This window comes from Gymnodraco acuticeps, unplaced genomic scaffold (assembly GCF_902827175.1).
Source record: "Gymnodraco acuticeps unplaced genomic scaffold, fGymAcu1.1, whole genome shotgun sequence".
In the NCBI taxonomy this organism is placed as follows: domain Eukaryota; kingdom Metazoa; phylum Chordata; class Actinopteri; order Perciformes; family Bathydraconidae; genus Gymnodraco; species Gymnodraco acuticeps.
The window spans coordinates 251113-264095 of NW_022992014.1; the positions used below are offsets into that span (position 1 = coordinate 251113).

At 39.8% G+C, this 12983-nt stretch overlaps 1 pseudogene; it reads right to left on the reverse strand.

Moving 5' to 3' along the window:
- LOC117536514 overlaps nucleotides 1–12983 on the reverse strand; it is a 73421-nt pseudogene that overhangs the window by 46073 nt on the left and 14365 nt on the right.

Genomic DNA, 12983 nt, shown 5'->3' on the forward strand with positions numbered 1-12983 from the left:
CACAAACTTATCTCGTGCCCTCATTGGTCATGTGCGCGTTTGTGTGTGTTGGAGGAGGGGCTCTGTAAGGAAGTGGCAGATTTTTCCCGGCTGTGTATTTTCAAATTCTTGCGCACTCGAGCAAATTATACACCTGTGAGTTGGATGTAGAAGTGTCATAATCTATATAGATGATTTTATTTTAAAGTAAATTCAGATTTAACATAGTAAAAAAATATAAATTATAGTTTCCGTCAAAAAAAAAACATTACTTATAGTGAAAACCACCCTTGAATGATGGGGTAGTAGACTTAAAGCTTTAGCAATCCAAGCTATAAAATATAATAAGTACCCTGTATCAAGATTGATGCAAAACAAGTGAAATGTGACCTTTTTAGAGAGGTTTAGAAGAAGAAAAAAACACCTCTGGGTGTATTTGCCGTATCTCTGGAGATATGGTCAATTTTGGTGATTGAAACCTCTTTTTAACCGTTAGAGCCAATATAATTGAGGGGAAGTTCCTAAAAATCCACCTAAACATTATCATTGAGGATTTTGAGGGATGCGCACGCAGTTTGCCCAAACCGAAAGCTACATTACGTTAATAACTACAGATCCATTGGAAATTAATCAGGCTTTTGTTTCGTTCTATAAGAGGCTTTATCAATCTGATTATCCATTGAATTCGGTAAGTCAAAACACTTTCCTAGATGGGCTGTCTTTTCCCAATATTTATGTAGAAACAAAACTCACAATGAATAGGCAACTGAACTTTGAAGATATTTCCAATGCCATTCTTAACATGAAAGGTGGTAAGGCCTCAGGACCTGACGGGATCCCAATTTACATGTATACATTTTTCAATGCAAAATTGATAGCCCCATTGTTAAACATGTATGCATGGAATCATTAGAGCAGGGCAGACTCCCCCCTTCGCTACAAAGTGCCTTAATAACTCTTATTTTAAAGCCAGGTAAATCATCATCCGAATGTGGCTCTAACAGACCAATTCCAATTTTGAACTCTGACGCACAGATCATTGCTAAAGCCTTGGCTATGGGACTGGAGAGGTTCCTGCCACAGATGATACACGCAGATTAAAGCAGCTTTGTTAAAAATCCTCAGGGATTCCATAATGTAAGGAGGGTTACGTTTTGTGAAGGAAACCCAGACAAGGCCATTTGGTCACTCGATGCAGAAAAGGCGTTTGATAGAGTTGAATGGCCATATCTGCTAGAAGTGCTTAAGCGCTTTGGTCTTGATGACTACTTTCTTAAATGGATTAAAATTATATTTTTTGATTCGTCCGCAGTAGTATTAACCAATAATTGTATTTCACAACCGTTTATACTTTCGCGGCACGAGACAAGGATCTCATATTTCGCCTCTACATTTTGTGATAGCTATTATATGGAGCCGTTGGCAATAACCATACAATCACACCATTTGATTTATGGTATTAAGACAGGGCACCTAGAGCATTATATAGCATTGTATGCAGATGATGCCATAGTGTTTTGATCAGGTCTTGCAAAATCCCTCTTAAAAGTAATCAATCAATTTGGTAAAATCTCTGGTTTTAAGGTGAACAAAGATAAATTCTCTATTATGTTTCTCAATGAACAGGAGGGAAGAAATCCAAAATTATCTTTCGCATTTGTAAATGCCATAGACGGTTTTGCTTATCTCGGAATACAAATTACACCAAAGATAGACATTCTCAGTGTGTCTAATTACGAACCCTTGTTAGCTTAAGTGTCAGAAGATTCCACTAGGTGGACAACATTGTCTTTGTCCTTAGTGGAAATAATTAATATAATTAAGATGAGTATATTGCCAAAATGTTTATATATTTTTCAATCAATGCCACTAGCACCTCCTCCATGTTTTTCTAAAAATAAGAAAGCTACTTTCTCAATGTATTTGGAATAACAGGAAGCCGATACTTAGACTCTCTCTGTTGTATTTACCTTATAAATATATACCTTTAAGCCCTAAACTTTGTATTTTAAGCATTTATCCAGAAGATTGTTCACTTTCGGTTAGGGAAAGAAAAATGGTTAACCTAAGCCTTCTACAAGCCAGGCGCTCAATTGCTTTGTGTTGGAAAAATGTTGGTTGCCCCTCCCTGGGCCACAGGTTAAACAATTTTACTTTGAGTCTGGCTCTTGAGAAACTCACATATATACTAAGGAAGAAAGCTTCGGAATTTTACACCATTTGGGAATTATTTTTGGAATTTATAAAAAAAGTGGGGACATTGCAGAAGTGATGGAAGGTTAAAGTGAAATGACTAAACTACTACTACTACTGAGGACGTATGAATTTGGTTAATCTATTTGGAGAATTGTAAGCTGTACTCTGCTCTGTTTGTGGATGTGCTTTTATTGTATTTTTGTTGAATTTGCTAATGTAATTATATTCTGAGACTGTACTTTAAACTGATTGATGATTCTAGTATCTGCACACTTTTTTTTATTTTTTTGCATTATTTTTTTATTTGCCATATGTCTAATGTTGGGGAATGTTCAGTTGTGTTTGCGTAATGTGATCAATGTGATCGATCTAACCTATATCCAACCATATTGTGCATTAATATTGTATTTTCTAAACAGGTTGTGATCTTTCATTTGGGGATAACAGTGTTAGGAATATATTGTGAGGAAGTGCACAATGACCTGAGCTCCAGTGGTCTTTTTGTTCTCCTCCATGCTGCTCTCAGTGTTCCTTCTCCGGCTGTGACTCTGAAATAATCAACACAACTACAGCTGACACAAAACAAGATAACTCAATACAACCGACAGACACAACTAAACAAATCTACAGCTATTTCTTAGGTTAATAGCAGAGGCGAGAAGTAACTCATTGGTTTACTCAAGTACTGTACTTAAGTACTATTTAGAGGTACTTGTACTTTACTATTGAAAAGGAATCTAACTTCGATAAAACAAACGTTAATATCTAGGTCGTCTCCGATACCGAGCTCCGATGCTGATAAGGCTCCGGAAAACGGCCGTCCTACCTTTTGGACTAAACCCCCAGAATCTAAGTGCAAGATTACCGTAATCTGTTTAGGGGGTTAGCTAACAGTAGGGCATGTACCGAATACCATTTTTCGAGCTCCGGATATTCGGTAGTAATCAGCAGCTAATATTCGGCTTGCGGGGGCATTCATTTTGTTATTCTACAGTATTGTTGTTTTATAGTTATTAGTTAATGTTATAACCCAATTTGTGTTCTTTGAAATTGAAAATGATATTGCATTGTGTTTATTACTTTCGTTGCAGTTGTATATATATGTCTTAAGTGTAATTTGGCTTGTCTTCCTATTTTGTATGGACATGCTTTTATTTTGAAGGAGGGTTAGCGCTGTTGACAGGAAGTGGTTGTTGCTATGGAAACAACATGACAGAGAAAAGGAGCAGAGATTAACGGAGAAAAGTTATATCTACATATAAAGACGGAGAAAGTAAACTATAAAGTGTATGGTTAAGTGTTAGCACCCCCCGAAGAGGCCAAAGCCCGTTGATATTGGAGATGTCAATCAATTCAATTTGGATGAATAACGAAATTGAAAACCGAATAGTAGGCCAAAGAACGAATATTCGGGTACAGCCCTAGCTAACAGCGTTAGGCCTGTCGTGATAAGCAATTAATTGACTTATCGTACGATAAATACAAATAAACTCGATAACTTTTCTGACATCGATAAATTGCCGTTTACATGTGTTTGTTTACATAAGGATGTGACCAGCATTTTAGTCAGGCGCGCTGTGGGTCCTTCTCACTTCGGTTAAATGGATTCCTTGCGTCCCTCACTTGCGTAGTTTCCCTGTGACTAGTCCCTCCCATCAGGGAAGCATGGAGAGAAGCAAGGAATCCACGAGAAGCAGGGAAATTAGTTTTAAGAGCAATGGGACGTCCTTTCCTCCGGAGCGTCACGTGAAGCAACGTCCGTTTGTGATGATGCTGCACAGCTGATCGTCTGACAGCAGCCAGCTCTGTCCCAGTTATTTCCACACACCCCCGGCTCTGTTAGTGCACATTTACTGACACAAACATTTGTATCATCTGTTGTAGACCCAAATAAATAAAATAAGAACTAATTCTCAAAAAAGATAAACGCCATTCTTAAAATGTATAAACGAACAACAGTTTGATTAATATTGATTAGAATGCACAAAATAAATAAAAATAATTCAGAGAAGAAAAAGAGATATGTTATCTATCAAAACCCAGTTAGATTAACATTCATTGGATTGCACACTTTGTTTGTTTGGATATGTAGCAAATTGACATTTTAATAGCACTTAATGACTGACTGAATGGAAATGACAATAAATGAAAATGTAAAACGAAAAAAGCGATCATGAAAATGTTTCCAAAAAATGAATAAAATGATTTTTGACCACTTTGTTGTTCAGATATATCACATATTTGTAACTAAATGATACATTAATTGAAACAAAACACGGTATAAACTGAGGAGTGACTCCCGTGAGGTTTATGTATTTTCTTCACTCCGCTGGGAAACTGCTCTCATGTCAAGAAGCATCAGATCAGTGCATGCACTGCATCGTCCAATCAGTGAGCGATACACAGTAAGGGGGCGGGGCGAGTGTCTGAAGATTTCATCGAAGGATGGTCTGGTGGTTCCTCGATTATAGCTCCTAGCTCCTCCGTCAAAAATAAGGCCATTGGGACGCTACTCAAGATGGCGCAGACAAATCTACTTCCGGTGAAACCGAGACCGAGGAGCGAGGAAATGAAAAATAAGAGAAGTGAGAAAGGGCCTGTGTCTGCCGGCCAGGCGCGCTGTGAGGGGCAGGGCTCACACACAGCCAGGTCAGGACACTCCGCGTGCAGCAGTGTAGCAGCCAGATTAATAATATAGAGACTTTGCAGTGGACTGTTGTGAAAATATTTTGCGTATTTGCAGATCCGTTTTACGTTTGCACATTTATTAGTGAGTTTGCAAATCTTTTAAATGCATTTGTGGATGGTGTTTTACATTTATAAATCACATATTTACACAAAAATTATTTGTATGTTCACACAAATAATGAGACAAATTTAAGCCCATATCTCTCTCTCAAATATATGTATTAATAAAAAAAAAATCTGTGAATACTATCATTAATTTACAAATAAACAAAAGGAATTTGTGAATATCTCTTTAACATTGACAACTTTCGATCAGACATTTGTGAATCCATTTTGTATTTGTCAACCAAAAATGCGCTTGTGGATCTCAAATCTCTGCTTGTGGATCTCAAATTTCTGCTTGTGGATCTCAAATTTCTGCTTGTGGATCGTCTTTTTACACACTGAGTTTTGAGACAAACTTGCCGCTGGTCTCGACCAAAATCTGCTAGTGTCACTCGGTTATTTTCCGAAACCAGGTGAAGGCCTGCTGATGACGACATTTCCGCATTTCAAGGTTTCAAAGTAAGAGCATGATGGTTTGTTTAATATGCCGTTTTTGTACTACTTTAATGAACAGCGGTACGTTAGGTGCATTCTTTATCCATAATCATGTTACAACCCGGCTCCTGGGCTGCAACATAAAGCGGGGAGGCGAGACGAAGGGTATGATATAATGTTCATTTATTAAAAAAAAAAAAAAGGAACCAGCAACAGGTCCCTGCTGGCACAGGAAAAGTGCCCAGAGGAGACAGAGAGCGACGTATTCGGCTGAGCTCTTTCTTGAAGGCTTCCGGCCAGGTGTAGCTCATCAAGGCTTATGCAGCTCGTCAAACAGGTGTAGCTCATCAAGGCTTATGCAGCTCGTCAAACAGGTGCAGCTTGTAAGGCAATGGAACCTGCAAACACAAACACACACAACCAGACGGCACCCCACGGTGTGGAGGGGTCGTCACAATCATGTTACAGTGATACAGTTAGTTTATCTTTCTTCATATTTGTTATGTATTCATTTAAGCAGGTCAAACTTACAAAGCACTTCCCATCTTATTAATCTGCCTAGTTTTACCTTACCAGTGCAGTGGTAAAGTAATCTGTAGAAAAGCACCGTATTTAGGTTAGCCTTCACAGTAAGGCTACATTAAATGTTGTAATATTCATCTTGATCCTTTCTACTGTTTATGTATATTCCTGTTTATTGCTTTTATTTGTAATTGATAATTGCATCAACAACAGATGCAGCCTCGGAAAACATGTAAAGAGCAATGTTTCAGACAGCGATATGGGCCCTTTCTCATTTCATCAAATCCCCCTCCTCGACTCCTCGGTCCTCCGGTAGTGACCCGGAAATGAATTTCAGCGCGCCATGGTGAAGGACATCTCATTTCTCTAAATGCACTTCGAGGACCAAGAATCGAGCGTCGAGGAGGCTCTAACCGAGGATACACTGATGGGTCCTCCACGGCTCCTTCGTGGATGCATTTCCGGGAACAGACATGTTTCAAAGAGTCGTGACGCAAGGCCGGACTTATCTCAGCCAATGACAGCTCTGCATGCATCCCCTGGATATTATTTTAGAAACTGCTTTCATCGCGACGCGATGTTTACAGAGAGAACAGCTGTGAGGTCCATGCAGAAAGCAGAGCAGTGTGTAAAATATATATCACTCAGTATAACAGGCCTACTCTCTTTATTTGCTTTAGTTTAGTAGATATCTACAAAGAGTCGATATTTTTCTAAAACCATTTAGTGCTTCACATAATAAAATACACAACGGCTGTATCCTGTTTTAGGAACTGTATGTGCGTGTGTGTGGTGTAGGTGTGTGTGTTGTACAGTGTGTAGGTGCAGCGGACAGACAGGTCTCACTTGGTTTGGTGTCCTCTGCTTACTTTTAATACTTGTAAATAAAACTTTTGGCCCGTAATTTATTTTCCTCATTGTAGCGACCAGAGAGAGGGGGGGGGGCGGGGGGATATATCCAGTCTCTGATGGTGTTACGTTATTATGAGAGTGCTCTGTTTGATTCTGAAATTGTATATAATTATATAAATATATACATATATATGTGTGTGTGTGTGTCCGCATCTGTAGCCTGTTATCGTCTCATTATACCGCACTGTGAATGAATTAAAAGTAAATATATAAGTCTTCATGAACACATCTGTCCATCAGAAAGAGGGCTGCTGTGCCTCCTGTCATCATTAATGGACGTCTCTTTAAAATGACCGCTCAGATGAGAGGAGTTCTCATTTCTCTAACCGCCTGCTGCTTCCCCTCCTCTCTCCTCGGTTCTCCTCCTCGGCTCCTCCGCTCGCATCTCCTGTGGGCGGGACTAAGTATCGAGGATAGGAGTCGAGGAGGGGAGTTAGAGAAATGAGAAAGGGCCATGGTGTCACAGCCCGAACCCAAACCCTTGTTATGGAGTCCTATTGGCAAGGGGTGGATTGTCAGAGATGGGGCCATTCAACCAGTGCTATTTACAAAACCCCCAGCACCTACAGAAGTGAGAGACATTACTCACTTGTATTGCAAAGATGCAAAGTGTGGAGAGAGTGGAAAATGCCAGTGCCTCTCTGTTGGCCTTCCCTGTACGGAGTTCTGCACCTGCTGTGCAGAATGTCAAAATGTGTCCCCTAATGTTTCTGAGGAACCTGACATTCAACATTATATTCTAGTATCTATATACTTGACCTCTCACAGAACTATTTGATGAATTGTATACTGTACTTTGAATTAAGGTTCCAGTTTCAATAAAACCTGTACTATTTACACCTATGTTTTAGAGGCTTGCAATTCAGAACCAATACACTTTATTGTATTGGGTTACTCTTATTCTGACTATTTGGTGATGTAGTTCAGCCACCTGGTATTTCCCTCTCCAAATATAATGACCATCAGAGTGAGCATTCTTAACTTATAGGCTATTATGCCACTTCTCCCCCATTCGGAGTTTGACTGTCTCAGAGAAGAGGTAGGCCTATGTCTAAAGAAATCTCATTTGCAATAGAACTGTACCAGATATTTCCATACAACTACTGGTTAGTGTTCAATAGCACCCTAGACAATTCAGTAATGGTATATTTTTTAGGGATTTATGTTTTTCTGATAAATTAGAGAAAAGTGATGGAGTCCTATGTTCCTATCACCAAAAAGTACAATTTCCGTCTAAACTAAAGCTAAGTTTACAGGACTATAATTCAGTATTTCTTTAGTTAAATAATTGTCTGACTATTTGGTGATGTAGGACAGCCACCTGGTTCATACCTCAGCAAATCTGAAGAGGAAAATAGTGATCATTCTCAAGTTATGGGCTTTTGTCACCTTTCCCACATTCGGCCTGGTCTAATTTGGCTCTTTTTCAGGGATTGGGGTAGTTCTAAAGAACAACCAAAAAAACGTTTTTTCCCCCAAAATAAAATTTGATAACAATCAATTTCATTAATGGGAGACCCTAAAGACAAGAAAAATCATTCTTGTAATTTGTTCTACCTCGGGTGTATCTCGAAAACTAAAGCCTTTTTTGAGAACTTGCTGCTGGACTACAATGTGCCTACTTACTGCCTACCTACCCCACCTATCTATCTAGTTAGATAGATACTTCATTCATCCCAAATTGGGAAATGTGTGGGAAAAGGTGGAAAACAAGTATAAACATAATAACATTAAATACAAATAAAAGCAATACACAGGAAGTATGCATATACAGTATACACAATGAATATATATATATATTTTGTTATGCCTCCTGTAGCACCTTGGGATTGCTGTTAGCAATGAAAGGTGCTTTAAAAATCGAATTTATTATTATTATTATATTACAACATTCAATGAAGCCTTACTGTGAAGGCTAACCTAAATACGGTGCTTTTCTACAGATAACCCTCGCTGCACCCTCGCTGCGAGGGGGACCCAAGTTCCCATCGGCGAAAACACGTGGGTTTGCTGTCCTGGCTCCAGGATGGTGGAATGAGCTCCCCATTGACATCAGGACAGCAGATAGCTTGCACATCTTCCGGCGCAAACTGAAAACTCATCTCTTTCGACTCCACTTCGAGCGTTAGAACTATTAACGAAGCACTTTTATACTAATAAAGGACTGGCTTATCTAAAGCCAGTTGAGTAGCACTTGAAAGGTTTGGCTCTATGAAACCTGATGTACTTATATGATTCTGTTTTCTTCAAGTTTGTATTTTGTTGGTCGAACGCACTTATTGTAAGTCGCTTTGGATAAAAGCGTCAGCTAAATGCAATGTAATGTAATGTAATGTAATAACCTTACCACTGCACTGGTAAGGTAAAACTAGACCGATTAATAAGATGTGAAGTGCTTTGCAACTTTGACCCGCTTGAATGAATACACAAAAAATATGACGAAAGATTTATCTCTGGGGCTACTTCGCTGCCAGCTGTAGCCCCCCGGGACCCCGAAAGCGGCGAGATGAAGTACTTCAACATCAATGCATACGAATGTATGTGCTCGATATAGGCTGTATTGAACAAATACTAACTGTATCACTATAACATGATGGTGATAAAGAATGCACCTAACATATTGATGTTCATTATAGTAATACAAAAACGGCGCAATAACCCTCTTGAGTCTTTTTTAGATGTCTCCTTAAATCACCTTTTAAATGTACTTGTTATACATGGCACCCCGTGTGTTACATATCAAAATGTTCAGGGGCCTCATGTATAACGCCGTGCGTAGGATTCACGTGGGAAGGTTGCTTACGTAGTAGAAATCCGAAAAGTAGGTCCATACATTTTCCGCCACTTCCTGATTGACCCAACATTGCGTACCGGCAAGGAAAGTGCGTATGGCACTTCCTACGCCGGTTTCCCTTTATAAATCACAACCGACTCGAAATGCGGTGCAGCTTTTGCGGGCTTCTCGTAACGCCCATATTTGCCTATAAATAGTCAAAGAAACGCCCATTCATTCATTCATTCTGACTGACTTTATGAAGAAGATCGCAGGAAATTACGACAGAACAGTTAAAAAAGACATCTCACGCCGTGTCAGATGTGGGTTATTTTGGGGAGGTGGAGATAAATCATATTGTTTGGTGGATGCAGTTTGAACCAGAGTAGCAGCATGGAGGTCGGATCGTCACCAAAATAAATAAATAAATGGCCCGAAAAAGGTTAATGACAAAAACAATACACATAGCCTTCCTCAGGCAGTGTGTTTGTACCGGGGACAGGAGACCCCCCCCTTGATGAGAGACTGTAAGAAGTGACCGGGGAATCCCTCCGGAGTGGAGTCATGACGATCTGAATTATGTTTTTGTATTTGGTGGTTTGTGTTCCAGCTGTCGATCAGCTGTGCGCAGCGTCTCCACTGCAGCCTGTGCGTCTCAACCCCCCCCCCCCCCCGCAGCAACCCTATATCCACCAGTTAAAGGAAATACAACTAATGTGTTGTGTTATATTAGCTGTACAATTTACCACATATGGTGTTCTTGGTTTCCATACCTCCTGTGTTTTACGAGCGACTTATCAAGTCTTGGCAAACGGCATAAAACACGATTAAACGTGATAGTATATAAAACCACGCTCGTATCTACAACCTATAAAAATGCAACACGGCGTCAGTTTAAAGTAATGCTGTCCTCCTGCTTACCGCATAATTTATGAGAAAACATTTCATAACATTAACACAACATATTCGAGGTGGTTTTCAATAACATTTCCGTATTTATTTATTTCTCCAAGTTATGTTTTTGTGTGCACGGAGGAGTCTCAAACAGGCGTTTGTTTAATCATTTTAAGATTGGCTTTAATCAAAGTTTGAAAATGAATTCTTCATGATAACTGAGGTAACATTTTATTTATGGTATTATTTCCACATATTTCTCTCCATTCTTCCTTCTGCCAACGGTGTCGCAGTTTCTCGTTTCTCCCGTTGTTGTGCTTAGTGCGTACGCATGGGTTAGAGTTTGCGTGGAGGACCGCACGTTTTCCCATCAAGTTAGTATTTTATAAATCGCAAACATTGCGTAGAAACTGGCGTACGCCATTTTTTGAGCGTATATCGCTTTATAAATGAGGCCCCAGGACAGTCTCTGTTCTTGGTATAAAGTCACTCACCAGAGCACTGTGTGATGAGATAATTAGCTCTAAAGCTGAACATTTGACATCCGATTTTTTTGAAATCTTACAAACTCTTGTGAAAACACAGACTTACTCATGTCATCCATTTTTCTGGTGTTTGAGATTTGGTTTCCTAAAGTCTTAGGTTCACAAAAGTAGTGTAATATATGACTAACACTGTATTTACATTTATAATTCATGTCTAAAATGAAAATGTGTAAATTCCAAATTTTTGTAAAATAGTTGTTTATCAATCTACTTTCCCCACAGCAGGGACTGAGATACATCAGGACTGAATGACTTCATATGACATACCAAGGTTGTGTGATGTGTAAAAATACAAATTCAGCATTAGAACTCTTTTTCAACCAATCATTTATTATAAATATGTTCTTTTCAACCAACTATTCATAAAAATATAAGAAACTGGAAAATCTTACTATTTACCAGAGGTGTGTCGAGTCACCAATTTGATGACTTTGGACTCGACTTGATAAAATCACAAAAACACTTGCGACTCGACTTGGACTTGAACACCAATGACTCAGGATTTGACCAGGACTTGAGCCTTCTGACTTGAGGTGACTTGATACTTTAATTCAGGGGTCTCCAACACGTAGATCACGAGTTGCCGCTAGAAGAGCAGACTCCCGTCAGGGAGAGCAGAATCTTCAGCCGCTTCTACTCTTGTGGGGGAATCCATGTAGGCAGGGGCTGGACTTTATTTTGCTGGGCCACCATGCGGCCAATCATATGCGGGGACACAATAGGATCATACCATTATGTGAAAGAAGGGTGGGGGGCGGACTCTCCAAAGACAGCAAGTGTAGTGGTACAGGCCAGCTACAGAGCGACGAGGAACCGGATTTAAATGCAAGCGTGTCGGAAAAAGTCAAGAAATTAGCGAAAACCGAAAAAAGAAGCAACATCTGGCTGCATTTCAATGGTATTGGAGAAAGCAAAGCTGAGTGCAGGATTTGTAAAATAAAAATAACCTTCAGAGTAGGGTTGTTTTTTGGTAACCACTCAGGATTTATTGCCAGAGGTGGGAGAAGTTCAGATCTTGTACTTGAGTAAAAGTATCAGAGTGTAGGAATACTCTGTTACAATAAAAAGTCCTGCATTCAAAAATGTTACTCAAGTAAAAGTACAAAAGTATTAGCATCAAAATATACTCAAAGTACCACCTGCAGAGGGATTTAGATTCAGGTGTTCTTTTACCCATAAAGACCGCCTCGCTGCACATTATCCCTTGCATAAAGATAGATTGTGGGTCCCTTATGACATGTTGTACACAGTGGAAATAAACATTCTGGTCACTTTAAAGGGGACCAATCATGCAAAATGCACTTTTGTACGTCTTTTATACATGAATATGTGTCCCCGGTGTTCCAGGGAACTCACCAAGCGTCAGAAAACACAACCCTCTCTATTTTCCTCCATACCCAATCTCTAAAAAAAGGGGCTGCAACGGATCTGATAAAAACTGATCCAGATTTGAACACTTTACTGACGTCAGTAAAGTGGCGCTACGGCTATTGGTCAATTCTCCACCTATCAGGGGAATGAGAGGTTGAGCCAACGGCCGGCCCTTGCTGCTCGAAGGCGCTGGAAGACGCTATAGTACATGTGCCAGGCCTGTAAGTGGCTCTGTAGTCTGCCTCAAAAGCAGCGAAGAAGACTTCCCTTGCATGGTTGCCCTTCTATTTATTCTCCGCTGTGGCTCTTTTTCTCCCTCCCCGAGGCAAGCGTGTGCGCCTCCTGCTTTAAAACAAATGAATAATTACTCTATATAATCATATGTAAGGGATAATGTGCAGCGACGCGGTCATTATATGGAAAAGAACACCGACAGGCTGATCAGGAGCCGGACGCGAAGCGGAGGGATCTAGATCGGCATGAAGGCACATTATCCATTAGGCATGGCTAAAATGCAGGATGTTTTTGGTATTTGGAAAAAAGGACTATATTTATATACTTTA